Raw genomic sequence first — 15,764 nt, 5'->3', positions numbered from 1 at the left:
CTATTTATTAATACCCAAGTCAAATAAAAGTATTAGCAGAAAGGCAAGATTTGTGAAAGATATGAAAATACAAGACACATGCAAAATCGAATGTTAAGGCGAGCAACTTGTGCATATATAAACGCCATACATTTTTTGGATCAGTATCATAATATTTAAAAGCAGCAGAAATATCACAGGATACATTTGAGCCTAAAAATGGTATCTGAAACTTACAAAGTTCTACTTTTCTTAAATGCTACTTCCCTAACTTTTAGTGAGAAGACTCTCTCCATAATCAATAAAGACACAATTATTAAATCCTCTGGGAGGGAGGCTCAAGAGGGAGGGGATATGGGGACATATGTATGCATATGGCTGATTCACTTTGGTGTACAACAGACACTAACACAGTATTGTGAAGCAATTATACTCCAATAAAGATTTTTTAAAATAAATAAATAAATAAATCTGCTAAGCAATTCATACAGCCAGAGTTAGAGAAAGCATTTACATTCCAACAATGGCTGCTAGACACACTATTTCTGCACAGGATCAGCTGAGTCCTGTAGATTCATCCCAGTATTTGTTACAAGTATGGAGGTATTACGGGCTCACCTCTGAAACCTGAAATTTATGTCTGCAATTTTTGTAAAGTAGACTGAACAGCAGACTGAATTGGGAAATACAGTCCTTAAGCACATGAAAAATCAGATTTCATCATCACTTGCATTAAACCACAACAATCACTGTCAGTGAGAAATACATACATTACGTTAGGAGCCATCGGGGATTGGTGAAAGGTCTAGGACTCCATCTCTCTTGACTATCTCAGTTCATGCCTTAGGATTTATCCCACCGTCCTGTGTGGTTTTGGTGCTGGACCAGGTTCATACACGGGAGAGTCCCTTTATCCAATATGTTCACTTCCCAATTTCCTGCACAAATCCTTCCTTTATAGATTCCACCTCCCTAATGAATAGAGAAAACCCACCGCCTTTTTCCTGCTGCCTGGATGGTGGGCTCAACGCGAAGGTCAAAGCAATCAGTACACATGCGAGAGGGGTAGCTCCACCCTGAGATATGAGTTTGTGATCCTGTGACCTCCCCTCCCCTCAGAACTGCAATTATCATTTCACCTGGAGCAGCACTGGCAGGAACAGGCTTGGGAGCTGTGATTATTTTTTAAAATATTTTCCTAGTTGCTAATTACCAAGAACAATTATCACTTTCTAGCTAATATATCTTAAGAGACTATTGGCGTGTTTGTGACCGATGCTTACTTTTCCATGATCCCTGGAGGCAGACAGGGCTCCTATGTAGGGAGCAGGAAGTACTTAGGTTTGACACGTAAGGGACTGGCTGCAAGTACATGTCTCAATGCAGGTTCTGCTTCACTGAGAAATTCTACCCAGGACGGTTCTTTCCTAATTTCATACACTAAGCTGGACCATCAATTAAGGTATGAGCAATGAAATGGAATCTGTCCAAGTATCTGAGAAGGATCTAAAAAGAGATACAAATAACAAGAACACGATGCCAATGTCTATATTAGATATCACTGCACTCATTTGTACAACTCAATATCAATGAATCTGTAAATTGTTAGGAAAATAAATTTTACTGACATTGACCCTCACTAACAATAGGAAGCAGAAACAGACTAATATCCATAGAAGAAAGAGAGAAGGTTCTAAAAGAGACCCTTGGGGGTGGGGTGAGGAAAAAATAATAATAAAAGAGACCCTTGCAAATAACAGCACCAGGATCAGATGGTTTAAGAGGGAGATTCTACTATTCCTGTTACTGCCAGATAAGTCAATGCTACTCACTTAATTCAAGACCATCAAATGGTCAAAGTCCTCCACACTTGCTTTTGTGCAAAACTTTGATTAAGGAATTATGATGACCCCTTAAATTAAGAAATATATATCTGATGAGTCGAGAAGGGAAAAAATATATATATATATTATGGTTGAAATTAATTCTTCAGGTTTTCCTATATACAAGTCAACTCTTTAATCAAGGTTCACTATGCAGTGATTCCCCAATGTCAAGTCAGTTGCTAGAGCCATAACAGTGGGCAATCTATCCCCCCCAACTCATTTACACAGATGCAAACACACATGCACACGTACTCACACACTCCAACATAGTCACACACATTTGCACACATATGCACACACACAATACACAATCACCCACGTGCTCATGTAATTTCAGCTGCACACTCACAGGCATTAATGCACACACTGAACACATAAAAATTCCCACTCACATATAAAACACCCTCCCAGAACCATAATAGGGAAGATCAAGTCTGACTCCATATTAGATCTGTTCTTTTTTCACTTTAACCTTTGTGCTCTGTTGCCTGTCCTTAGTCATGCTGGCTCTGCACTTTTTGTAAAAGAATGTTACATATAGCCTGAAATATACAAGATAGCCTATTCTCAAGACTCTGACCTTCAAGAGTCCATTCATATAGAGATAAAAAGCTGTCTTGTTGGAGGTTTCAGAAACATCTTGACCTGACCTATGTGGACAGTGGACAGCTACAAGAACCTACGGGGATTCTGACACCAAGAAGTTTGCAACAACTAACCATGCCCCTCCCTCACCTTGCCTTTAAAAGGGCTTTGCTGAAACTTTGAGGAGTTAGGGGTTTTGGGGGCATGAGCCACACGTCTCCTTGCATGGCCCTCCAATAAACCTTTCTCTGCTCTGAACTCCGACGTTTCAGTTTGTTTGGCTTCACTGTGTGTTGGGCACATGAACTTGCGTTCAATAACAGAACCAGACCTTGCTATGGGCCCTGATGGAACTCCCTTGAACCATGGTGTTGAGCCCATGCATGAAGAAGGATGGGCAAGTAAAGAGTTATCAAATGCCCCAAAGGGGAGAAACAGGGTCTTGGACATTATTACCTAGACACTGCCCTGCCTGTTTCAGCCCCCAGAAAGGGACATTTAAATAATTCAAAGTTGGTGTTTCCAATGACCAAGACCTATGCAGAACCTGGTCTGCATTCAGAGCAGCCTCTCCCCACAGCATTGCTGATTTCAAGGAAGCTTCTCCAAGATATAGGAGAGGGTAGCAGGAGTGAAAAGTTTGAAGTCCAGGGAAAGTCAGCTTGCTGAAGTGTAAGGCTGGTACTGTACATACACAAAACATACAACGTACAACATAAAAGAACAAATTTCTGTCATGGAAGCTGTGATACATCTGGTCTTTGTCCCTGGTTTCTGACACAGAGCTGCTAAAACCCTTGTTATGTTTTGAGTGATAGAGGTGTAAGGAGCCTCTTTTGTTATTTATAACAAACCCCTTTCAACCACGTCTGAGGTTCTGTTAATGAGGTGACTCTTGGTGGGCTCCTAGAGAGCTTCAGGGTGGGAGCTGGTTGCCAGAGGAACCGACCAGGAGACTAGAGGGTTGCAACTTTCAGGCTTAGCCCTGTGCTCCAGAGAGGGAAGAGGGGCTGGAGATTGAGCTTATTCACCAACTGCGAAAGATTTCATCAATGATGCCCACAGGATGAAGCCTCCATAAAAGCCTCTGAACAATGGGGCACAGAGAGCTTCAGAGTTGGACAACACATCCACCTGCAGGGAGGGTGGTGTTACCCAACTCCATGGGGACAGAAGCTCTTGTGCTTGGGCTCCTTCCAGAACGCACCCAATGTACTCGTTCATCTGGCCATTCCTCTGTATCCTTTATAATAAACTGGTGGTTTAAGGAAAATGTTTTCAGGAGTTTGTGAGCATTCTAGCAAATTATTGAACTTGAAGTGTGTGGGGGGAGGGGTGAGTGGAGGAATCCCTGATGTAACAGCAAAGTCAGACAGAAGAGTTGTTAGCCCGGGCACCCAATGTTTGAGACACATTTGAACTGAGGACAGTCTTGTGGAGTCTGAACTTGACAAAACAAAAGACAACCTACAGAATGGGAGAAAATATTTGCCAATGATATCACTGACAAGGGGTTAATATCCAAAATATATAAACAGCTCATATAAATCAATATCAAAAAACAATCTAATCAAAACGTGGGCAGAGGACCTGAAGAGACATTTTTCCAAAGAAGACATACAAATGGCTAACCGGCACATGAAAAGGTGCTCAACATCGCTAATTATTAAAGAAATGCAAATCAAAACAACGAGATATCACCTCACACCTGTTAGAATGGCCATCATCAAAAAACCTACAAACAACAAATGTTGGAGAGGGTATAGAAAAAAGTGAACACTTGTACACTGTTGGGAATGTAAATTGGTGCAGCCACTATGGAAAACAGTATAAAGTTTCTCAAAAAACTAAAAATAGAACTACCATACGATCCAGCAATTCCACTCCTGGGTATATATCCAGAAAAAAATGAAAACACTAATTCAGAAAGACACGTGGACCCCAATGTTCATAGAAGCACTATTTACAATAGCCAAGATATGGAAGCAACCCAAGTGTCTATCAACAGACATATTACATATCTATATTATATACATAATGGAATATTAGCCATAAAAGAATGAAATTCTGCCATTTGCAGCAATGTGGATGGACCTAGAGAATATTATGCTTAGTGAAATAAGTCAGAGAAAGACAAATACTGTATGATATCACTTATATGTGAATCTAAAAAATACAAACAAACGAATGTATAATAACAAAACAGAAACAGACTCACAGGTATAGAAAACAAACTAGTGGTTACCAGTGGGGAGTGGGGAGGGGCATATTAGGGGTATGGGATTAAGAGATACAAACTGTTATGTATAAAATAAATAAGCAACAAGGATATATTGTAGACCATAGGGAATTATAGCCACTATCTTATAATAACTTTTAATGGACTATAACCTGTAAAAACACTGAATCATGATGTACACCTGAAACAAAAATAATATTGTTAATCAACTACACTTCAATTGTTTACAGTTTAAAATATTTTTTAGGGCTTCCCTGGTGGCGCAGTGGTTGAGAGTCCGCCTGCCGATGCAGGGGACACAGGTTCGTGCCCCGGTCCGGGAAGATCCCACATGCCGCGGAGCGGCTAGGCCCGTGAGCCATGGCCGATGAGCCTGCGCGTCTGGAGCCTGTGCTCCGCAACGGGAGAGGCCACACAGTGAGAGGCCCGTGTACCACAAAAGAAAAAAAAATAATTTTTTAAATAAATTGTCCAGAAAAAGAAAACCACCAAGGTGATGATGAATGCTATGGAAGAAACAAGAAGATGGAATTGAGAGAAGCTGAGAGAAGTCAACTTTAGATAAACTGATCACCTCTGAAAGCGAAACATTTGAGCTCAGACCCATAAAAAGGTAGAGGGTGGGGCAGCAGTGTACAAACCTGGGGGAAGGAAACTCCAGGCACAGGGAACAGCACATGCAAAGGCCCTGCGTCAGGAATGGATGTGGCATATGGAGAAATGGAAAAAATACTTGTAAGAACGGAGGGGAAGACAAGTGATTGGGGTTTGGCTTAAGCACCCAGGCAGACTGCAGTGCTGCTTCAAACCTGGGGGATACTCAGAGAGGAACAGGTCTAGGGGAAGACGAGTGGAATCAAGAGCTTTACTTTGTACCTATCAAGATTGAGATGTCTGTAGACATTCAAGTGAAGATGTAAAGAGACCAGTCTCTCAAATAAGACGAGAGATGAGCACAAAGTTCTAGGTTGGAAATGAACATTTGGGAGTCATTAGCCTACAATATTACTTCAAGCCTAGAAGAGAAAAAGGACGTTAGGTAAGAACTACAGTATGGCCTTCAGTTAAAGATGATGTATCAGGGCTTCCCCTGTGGCGCAGTGGTTGAGAGTCCACCTGCCGATGCAGGGGACACGGGTTCGTGCCCCGGGCTGGGAGGATCCCACATGCCGTGGAGAGGCTGGGCCCGTGAGCCATGGCCGCTGGGCCTATGCGTCCGGAGCCTGTGCTCCGCAACGGGAGAGGCCACAACAGTGAGAAGCCCGTGTACCAAGAAAAAAAAAAAAAAAGATAACGTATCAATACTGGTTCATTCATGGTAAGAAATATACTGCACTAATGTCAGATGTCAGTAATAGGGGAACTGGCTGTGGGATATATGTGGGATTCTTTGTACCAGCTTTGCATTCTGAAAAATAAAGTTTAGGGAGGAAAAATAACCATAGCCAGGCTACAGGATAAATATTACAGGAGCAGCTAGTATAAAAGAGGAAGAAAAAAAGGAGCTATTTGGGAGAGAAGATAATTTCCATTTCCATTTCTGATATTTATACTGAAAGAAGAACATCACAGAGGAGGTATTCTGGAGGCAAGCAAATGCAGGGCTAGAGGTCAAATGTGAGAATACTTGCCAATTTGAGAAACACCAGCATAGAACCAAGAGCTTAAGCTTTCAAATTACTGAAGGAGTTACAATAAAAGTCAAGAACAGAAAGTGGAGAACAGAAACGTTGGAAGATTCTTGGAGCATGAAGATCCAGAAACCAGGCAAGTAAAAAGTGAATCAGCGCAGAAGGATGTAGGTTAGTTAGGGTGGTGTTACCTGGACCCAGACAGGATTGGTTGTCAGGAAAGAAAAGGGACACTGTTAACAGGCAGGAAGGTGCTCTAGTCCATACAGAGAATGAAGTTATCAGCCTGGGCAGAGGCACAGAAAGAATGGAATTTTATACCAAGCAGGACCTCAGCTGTGGAGAGGAAAAGGAGTAAGAGGTAGGCCTGCTGCCTGTTTTTGTAAATAAAGCTTTATTGGAACACACACACACACACACACACACACACACGAAATAATTTCTAGTAATAGGCTAATGATGTGTAAGTTAATAAGCTAAACAAACAATATACATTATTTCATCCTCCCCAATTATTCCTATTTTAAAACTGAGGTAGCTAGAATAGAAAGTAGAAAGATCACATATAAAACAATAGACCAAAAAATATATATAAATTTAAAAAATAAAATAAAACAATAGACCTATTATCTCTGTTAGCCACTTTGGTAATTAGGATAACATAAATTCAACAATATTTCTCTAAAACTTAAAGAGAACTTCCAGTAGATAAATATAAACAAGGTGTGCCTTCTAAACCATGGCATAAAAGCTAAAAAGTACATAATCTATTTAAGAGGAACTATAAAGCAAATTAAACTACAAGGAAACAAAGAGAATTAAAAAAGAGTAAAACGGGAGTGAGAGACACAAAGGACAGGGTTGAGGCAACAAAGGCAAAAGTAAAACTCTCCATGACAAGACAAAGCTGACTGGAACGAATAAAACGAAAACAAAATCCAGTGATTGGCTGGTTCTCAGAGACACCCACATCCCCAAAAACCAGCCAGGGAAGACAAAATGTAAGAAACAAAGTATATCAGGACCAGGCAAATGTGGATAACGGAATCAGGAAGAGAAACAGTAAAAGTAGCAGGTAAAAGAATTTAAGATGAGGGCCATTAAATGGGGTAAAGTAGAAATTTATAGAATAACATGAGTTAGAAGTTATAGTGTGGTTGCTTTATGTAGCAAATAGTAGGGAACTAAATCACATAAAACAAACGCTGTTTAAAAAAAAAAGACAAAAACAAGGATGTTTGACAGAAACACCACTGAGATAGAAGATATTAATACCACTGTAATTTTGTGACAGATAATGTAGGAAAATATTATATATATGGCCTAAATATTAAAACTAATATTCACGTCAGCAATATATCAAAGTAGATAAAAGATGTACATACTGAAAATATACATGGTTTTCAACTATTCATATTTGCCTTAAAAGAAAAGGCCACATATGGTACCACAATGAAAAGCGGGATAAATTCCCCCAAATAGAATTAGGAATAACAAGAAAGATAGCAACCAAAAAAATTCCAAACAAATCATAAAATTAAAAATTATACTAGGGCTTCCCTGGTGGCGCAGTGGTTGAGAGTCCGCCTGCCAATGCAGGGGACACGGGTTCGTGCCCCAGTCCGAGAAGATCCCACATGCCGCGGAGCGGCTGGGCCCGTGAGCCATGGCCGCTGAGCCTGCGCGTCCGGAGCCTGTGCTCCGCAGGGGGAGAGGCCACAGCAGTGAGAGGCCCGTGTACAGCCAAAAAAAAAAAAAAATTATCCTAAATGTCTCTTATGTGAAGTAAGAATAGAATTGGCAATCATTGCATATTTGTAAAATGACAATAAATATTTAAATGTGAAAAATTATGGTGAAGAAGCATGAATATAATCAGAATAACTGTGATTATTTCTACGATTACCAGGTGGAAACAAGAGAAGGATATCACTTGCCTACATGAAAACTAAAAACATGTTCTGAAAAAGGATAATTGAATGTTTGATATATGTCTTATCTTCAGCAAGTAACATACAGTTTTAATGTAACATCAGACAAACTCTCCAGGCATACCAGTTAAAAGTATTTTGTAAAACAAGTAATAGTTCGCATGATTCAACATTCACAAGGTACAGCTGAGGTCCTTCCACCACCCAGTTCCTCTGTTCCTAATTTTGTGAATCCCCACAGTGATATTCTACGAATATACAAGCAAATATCAGTTTAGATTTCCTTAGGCTCTGATCATTTAAAAACACTTTAAATTTTTGTAGGGACGTGGTCAAAGCAAAGGAGGACGTGAGGGACTTCCCTGGTGGTACAGTGGTTAAGAATCCGCCTGCCAATGCAGGGCACATGGGTTCGAGCCCTGGTCCGGGAAGATCCCACATGCTGTGCAGCAACTAAGCCCGTGCGCCACAACTACTGAGCCTGCGCTCTAGAGCCCACGAGCCACGACTACTGAAGCCCACGCGCCACAACTACTGAAGCCTGTGTGCCTAGAGCCCGTGCTCTGCAACAAGAGAAGCCACTGCAGTGAGAAGGCCACGCACTGAAACAAAGAGCAGCCCCCGCTCGCCGCAACTAGAGAAAGCCCGCATGCAGCAACGAAGACCCAAAGCAGCCAAAAATAAATAAAATAAGATAAATTTATTTTTTTAAAAAGGGACGTGAAGAGAAGAATGAGTTTGAGGAGTGGCTTGATGGGAAAGGCTGGTAAGCTGTTGAGGAACTGGGGGAAATGTCACAATATGAAGCTCCATCTGGTTGTAAAGGTTGGAAATAAAGGTTGGAAACTCAAATCAGGGATCTCCAGGGAGTCCCTCCCCAGTTACTAACTCCACAGGCTTCCGAAATCAACAACTTCCATGAGCTCACCAGTCACAGACACCAACTCCCTTCCATGACCTGCCCCAATAATAGTCATAAACATTGACTCCTGTACCCATCAGTGACCCCCTCCAAGCTCCTAATGTCCCCCAACGACTCCATCACTGCCCCCAATACCTCATCCTTGATTCCCCAAACCTCCACATAATTAATGCCCAGACTCTCCCATAACTGACCTCAAGAAGCCCCATTACTAACCCGACAGTCCTATCAGTGACCACACAGGCTCCGCCAATTACCAGTTCTCACAGACTTCCCAATCAGCGACCTCACAAACCTTCAGCCCTTATTCCCCAGGCCATGAATTCTGAACCCACAGATTCATCATGCCATAGCGGACCCCCCATTCCCTCCGTCACTGAACCATAGATTTGCCCAATTAAAAACTGCTCAGATCACCAGAGTCAACAGACTCTCCGATTATGGACTAAACAAACGGCGTCTCAACCCAATACACCTGCTTCCTTGACCCTCACAGACTCCTGCCACTGACCCCACCGACCCTAATCACTGATCCAGCACTGCACCCCACAGAAGTCTCTCCTCTTACCGGGTCTTCTCACGACGTGGCTGGAACCACCACAGGTTTCCAAAGGCTCCTTTCCAAAGCAGGTCGCCTGCCAACGCCACAGCGCCTCTGTTGCGCGTACTCAGTACTACCTGTGAGCCGCCAATGGCCGCCGGTCACGTGAAGCACCTCCAGGGACCCGGATTCTGCACGTGGGGTGGGCAGGAGTGGAATGGCTCTGCGGGGCAATATGGCGGCAGCTGTGGAGCAGGCGTTTTCCAAGTTGTGCTCTACAGAGAAGTAGCCTCTTCCACCGGACGTCTCAGCTCTGGAGCGTCCGTCTCCCCAAGTGCCATCAGAAGTGTGGCACACGTGCCGACTCTTGACAATGCAGCTGGGTCTTCTTCCCTGTCAGTTATGTGGGACCAAGGCTTCAAACGGCCGTGGCCACCGAGTCTCTCGTCACAGGAGGTGGTGGCCCTCTTGAAGGAGGTGTACGTGTCCAACAGACTTTCATCCTTAGCAGAGAGAAGCCTGGTCGAGGGGCAGACCGTGGGAATGCTTTTGGCTGGAGAAAGCTCTAGAGAAAAAGTACAGGGTTCTGGAGGAGCTTAGGTGGTGAAACTGGGTCCCCCTAAAACTGAGTTCCTCTACTGAAGCCGAATCCAGCCTCTGTACCCGGACACCGAATTAACTTCGGAGACAGAGTTCCTGGTGAAGTAGAAAAATAGCTTTACTGCCTTGCCAGTCAAAGGGCGCCAGAACAAGCTAACAACCTCAAAACTATGAGTCCCAACGTGGAGGGGGTAGTGAGGGGTTTTATAGGAATGGTTCTGAGAGGGCGTGGACCTGCTTCTGATTGGTCGGTGGTGAGGTAAGTGGGAGTCAATATCCGCAACCTGAATTCAACAGGTGGGAGGCCTCCGTGCCTGTGAGCAGCTTGCCTTAACTTCTCCCACCTGGAGGGAGTTTCAGTCTCTGCAAAACAGCTCAAAGACACTGCCAGGTGTAGCCCTTGAAGGGGAACAGGACTCTGCCCCAAGGCAGCACTACTGTTTCTAGACTATTCCTCCCTTGTCTCTGCATCCCCTCCCTTCCCTAATTAGCATCTGTTTAAACCTGTCCCTTGGAACTAAGGGAAGGTCCTGAAGTCTAAATGAAGCCTATTTTCTGTAATCAAGAAGTGGGGGACACGGTTGGTGGTGCAGAGGTTAAGAATCCACCTGCCAGTGCAGGGAACACGGGTTCGAGCCCTGGTCCGGGAAGATCCCACGTCCCACGGAGCAACTAAGCCCGTGCGCCACGACTACTGAGACTGTGCTCTAGAGCCCACAAGCCAGAACTACTGAAGCCCGCAAGCCCGTGCTGCACAACAAGAGAAGCCACCGCAACGAGAAGCTTGTGCGCAGCAACGAAGACCCAACATGGCCAGAAATAAATATTTTTTAATTAAAAAAAAAAGTGGGCGACACGGAAAGGCTTTTGTGCCCAGGAGCCCCACTCCTGCTTGGTATCACTACTGACTTTATGATTAAGCTCTCTGTCCAGAACTTTATTCCCTTTCTTATACCCTCTGACCTCAGTCCTGAGCTACTGTGAACATTAATCCACCAGAGTCAAATGACTGAGATTGCTGTTGTCAATAACATCCTTAATGTAATAAAATTGCTGTTGTAGATATCATAATTAACATATTAACTCAAGTTGTTGCTTCAGGGCAAAATGAGCTCAAAGACCCTCGGGCTATGGACCACCTGGCCAGAGAATCATAAACACATTCTGACTCCCAAAACCGTGATTAAGAAATGTCACAGATATGTTACAAAACGATGATTAATCCTAGTTTCTTTGTTCTTCACCTTTATATCATCCCTAACACAAAGACCAAGATAGAGTGGGTCTGAGACTCATCTCCGCCTCCCTTGCTTGGCGCCCTGCAAATAAACCATTACTTTGCTACAAACACCTGCTGTCAGAGTTTGGCTTTCAGCGCCTCAGGCACACAAGCCCTTGCTCAGTTACAATGTAGCGACCCAAAGGTTCCTCTGAGGCTAGTGCCTGTGGTCGGCTGACCCTCTGCCAGCGCAGGACTTTCTTTTTGAAGATCCAGCAGCTGCCCAGCCACTTTGGCCCAGGGATCTGGCTGGGGAATTCCCTTCTCAACCGAGCATCAGCAACCCTAGGCAATATTTCAGGCTTGCAATAAAGGAATGTTTTCTCGATTGGAAGACGTAAGCAACCGCACGATAGTGCCAGCCTAAAACTTTTATCCTTGTATATTGGTGCTCTCCTAGGCCCATTGCCCATATTGCAGGGATTGGGTTTAATGAAAGAGCCTAAGGTTGCTTTTGGAATTGGTTTGACTTTAAATCTTTTGGAATTGATTTGGCTTTTGTCTTGTGTGTGCATGTGAGTGTACATTTGTGTTAAACAAGGTGCACTATTTTAATTGGCGGATATGGGGGGGGTTCAGTTTCTAAAAATAGCCCTTTAGGATGCATCCTACAAAATTGGACCACCTTTAGTTCTGGTTCCATGACTAAAGCCAAAGTTTTGTTTGTTTGTTGTTTTGGTAACACTGCGTAGCCACATTCTTTAGACTCTGAAGAAAAATGCCCATGACAAGCCTCATTTGACAATCCAAAACTGGTTTTGCCCGTCTAAAACATTTTTTTTTAGAATTCTGACCCTAAGGGAACAAGTCCTTCTAGAACTTGCTTTTCTTTCCCTGTGAGATGTAAATGTTTTCCCAGGGCTCTCAGGAAGTCGTATCTTATCTAGACCATCTCCAATTCTTGAGATTGAGGGGAAAAAAGGGAAAAGAGGCGTTTTAAATTTAAATTATTCCAACTGTTAGTTATAAAGTAGTGAATTTTATATTATAATGCCTGATTCATGACTAAGTTTTAAAATGAAGCTATGAGATCTCTGTCTGGATGTATGTATGTAACATGTGCATTATAAATATGTCTTTACCTTTACCAAAATTAATTTATAAATGAGCTCTATTTAATTGGCTTAAAGGAGTTTAAGTGCTTATATAAATTCTCAGAAATGTAAAAGAAACTAACCCAAATGAATTTTCAGGTTCTTGTGATCTGGGAAATAGTCAATATTAAATTAATATCTGGTATTAAAGTTAGCTTAAGCTTGTTGGGTTAATTAATATAGACATGTCTTTATTTTTATTTTTTAATTAAAAATATTGCTTAAAAATGTAACCATGGGGCTTCCCTGGTGGCGCAGTGGTTGAGAGTCCGCCTGCCGATGCAGGGGACAGGGGTTCGTGCCCCGGTCCGGGAAGATCCCACATGCCGCGGAGCGGCTGGGCCCGTGAGCCATGGCCTCTGAGCCTGCGCGTCCGGAGCCTGTGCTCCGCAACGGGAGAGGCCACAACAGTGAGAGGCCCGCGTACTGCAAAAAAAAAAAAAAAAAAAAAAAAGTAACCATGATCTGAGCTTTCAGTAAGTTGTACTCTTTCTGCTGATGGAGGGTTTGAAATATTGTGAGAATTACTAAAGTGCGATAGACACAAAATGAGCAAATGCTGTTGAAAAAATGGTGCCAATAGACTTGCTCAACACAGTGTTGCCACAAACCTTCAATGCGTAAAAAACGCAATTTCTGCCAAGTGCAGTACAGTGAAGCACAATAATATGAGGTATGCCTGCATTTGATTTCACAGCAATAGTGTGCTATATATATTATCTGCACTTTGCAGATGGAGAAACTGAGTCTCAGTGCAGTTAGGCAACTCAATCGAAGATAATTTTTTTAAACAGAAAGCAGTAAGTTGAAACAAATATATAGAAAAACATTTAAACTTGCCCTGATAATTAAAGAAATGTAAGCTAAAACCTCAAACTACCATTTTTCACTGAAAAAAATTTTAAATTTAATTATAGTTGATTTACAATATTGTATTAGTTTCAGGTGTACAGCATCGTGATTCAGTATTTTTAAAGACTATACTCCACTTACAGTTATTACAAAATCATGGCTATAATTCCCTGTGCTACACAATATATCCTTTGAGCTTATCTATTTTATACATTGTAGTCTGTATCTATTAATACCCCTAATTTGCCCCTCCCCTCTTCCCTCTCCCCTTTGGTAACCACTAGTTTGTTTTCTATATCTGTGAGTCTGTTTCTGTTTTGCATGTACATTCATTTGTATTATTTTATAGATTCCACATGTAAGTGATATCATATTGTGTCTTTCTCTGACTTAATTCACTAAGCATAAATATTCTCTAGCTCCATCCACATTGCTGCAAATGGCAGAATTTCATTCTTTTTATGGCTGAGTAATATTCCATTGTATATATATACCACATCTTCTTTATCCATTTGTCTGTGGATGGCACTTGGGTTGCATCCATGTCTTAGCTATTGTAAATAGTGTTGCTATGAACATTGGGGTGCATGTATCATTTCAAATTAGTGTTTTCTTTTTTTCTGGATATATACCCTGGATCATATGGTAGTTCTGTTTTCAGATTTTGAGGAACCTCCATACTATTTCCCATAATGGCTGCACCAATTTACATTCCCACCAACAGTGTACAAGGGTTCCCATTTCTCCACATCCTCTCCGACATTTGTTATTAGTAGACTTTTTCATGATAACCATTCTGACAGGTGTGAAGCAGTAGATTCTTTATCTAGAATTGTACTAGGCAATACAGTTGCCTTAGATCATATTGTATATGTAGTGGCCAATAGCTCCTGTTATATGTTAATACCACATCAGAAGTTAAAACCTACTTCGATAAAATCAGGCAACTGGCTACACATCTCCCCAGAAATGCCAGGTCCAGACTGGTTTTCAGGCTTATTCTCCTGAATTCCTCAGGGAATAAGATATATTTTCCAAGGTTTATTAAAGTTTGGGTTTCACTCCATCTCCTACATCTAATTGGGTCTGCTGCACCAAAACGATGGACCAAGGGACTTTTTAGTCATGTAAGATTCGGGTCCAAGACCTGGAACTTGGGAATGTTCCCAGCTCAATATGCAAAATTTCCACTCCCCAAATTGAGGTGGGACATAGCCAGAGCAGTCACTGCCCCGTTCCCTCAAAGATTTGGGGAAAGTCAAAACAGGAGTGAGGATTGAAACCAAGTCCCCCTAAAACTGAGTTCCCTTAGTGAGTGTATGATTAATCTCTGTCCAAAACTTTATTCCCGTTCTTGCCCACTCTGACCTCAATCCTGAGCCAGCTGAACACTCATCAGCCAGAGTCAGGTTGTTGTCAATAACATCCTTACTGTAATAAAATTGCTGTTGTAGACAGGATCATTAACGTACAAACTCAGGTTGTTTCTCCAGGACAAGACGAACTTCAAGACCCCGAGCCATGGACCGCCTGGCCAGAAGTATCATAAACCAGAGATATTCTGACTCCTGAAACCATGTTTAAGAAATGTCAGAAGACGACGATTAATCCCACCCTCTTTAGTCCCCTTTACAACTTGTCTCCCACTCCCCCGCGTGGCACCCTGCAAATAAAACATTACTTTGCTGCAAACACCCGCTTTCTGTGCTGTGAGCACAGAAGCCCCTGCTCGGTTACAGTGGTACAGAGGATGGGGAACAGGGGAAAAGAGGTGGCATGGCCTATGTAGGAGTGTCAAAGGGAGCTGGGCCAAGAAAGATGAGGTAGGAGGAACGCCCCGAGACTGTGGGAGGGTCTGTGTTGAGGGCAGGCCTTCTCATCTATATGGGCGGGGCCTCTGGCAGAGGCAGGGCTTTTCTGCCTCCAAGACTGGGAAATACCAGCAGCATCAGAAGCCAAAAGAGGTGGAGTGGAAGTTGGGGGATAAACTTTTTTCTACGTTCCATCCTGTAACTCTCTTGTATTCCGACAAGCCTGCTCCCTTTGTTTACACGGCTTATGAAAAGAAGCTTCAGAGGGTAAGGGACCCATCTAAATCACACAATGAGTCAAAAAAAGGAAGATGACTCATCAGCTGGGAGCCTCCTGCCCAGTGAGCAGTTGCCCGTGAAGCAGCTGATTTGATTTCCTCAGCCAATGACAGAGGGGAGCCCTAGGGGAGGAAG

Source organism: Mesoplodon mirus (assembly GCF_964341445.2).
Source record: "Mesoplodon mirus genome assembly, chromosome: 19".
In the NCBI taxonomy this organism is placed as follows: Eukaryota; Metazoa; Chordata; class Mammalia; order Artiodactyla; family Ziphiidae; genus Mesoplodon; species Mesoplodon mirus.
Note: the sequence above shows the minus strand (reverse complement) of the source record.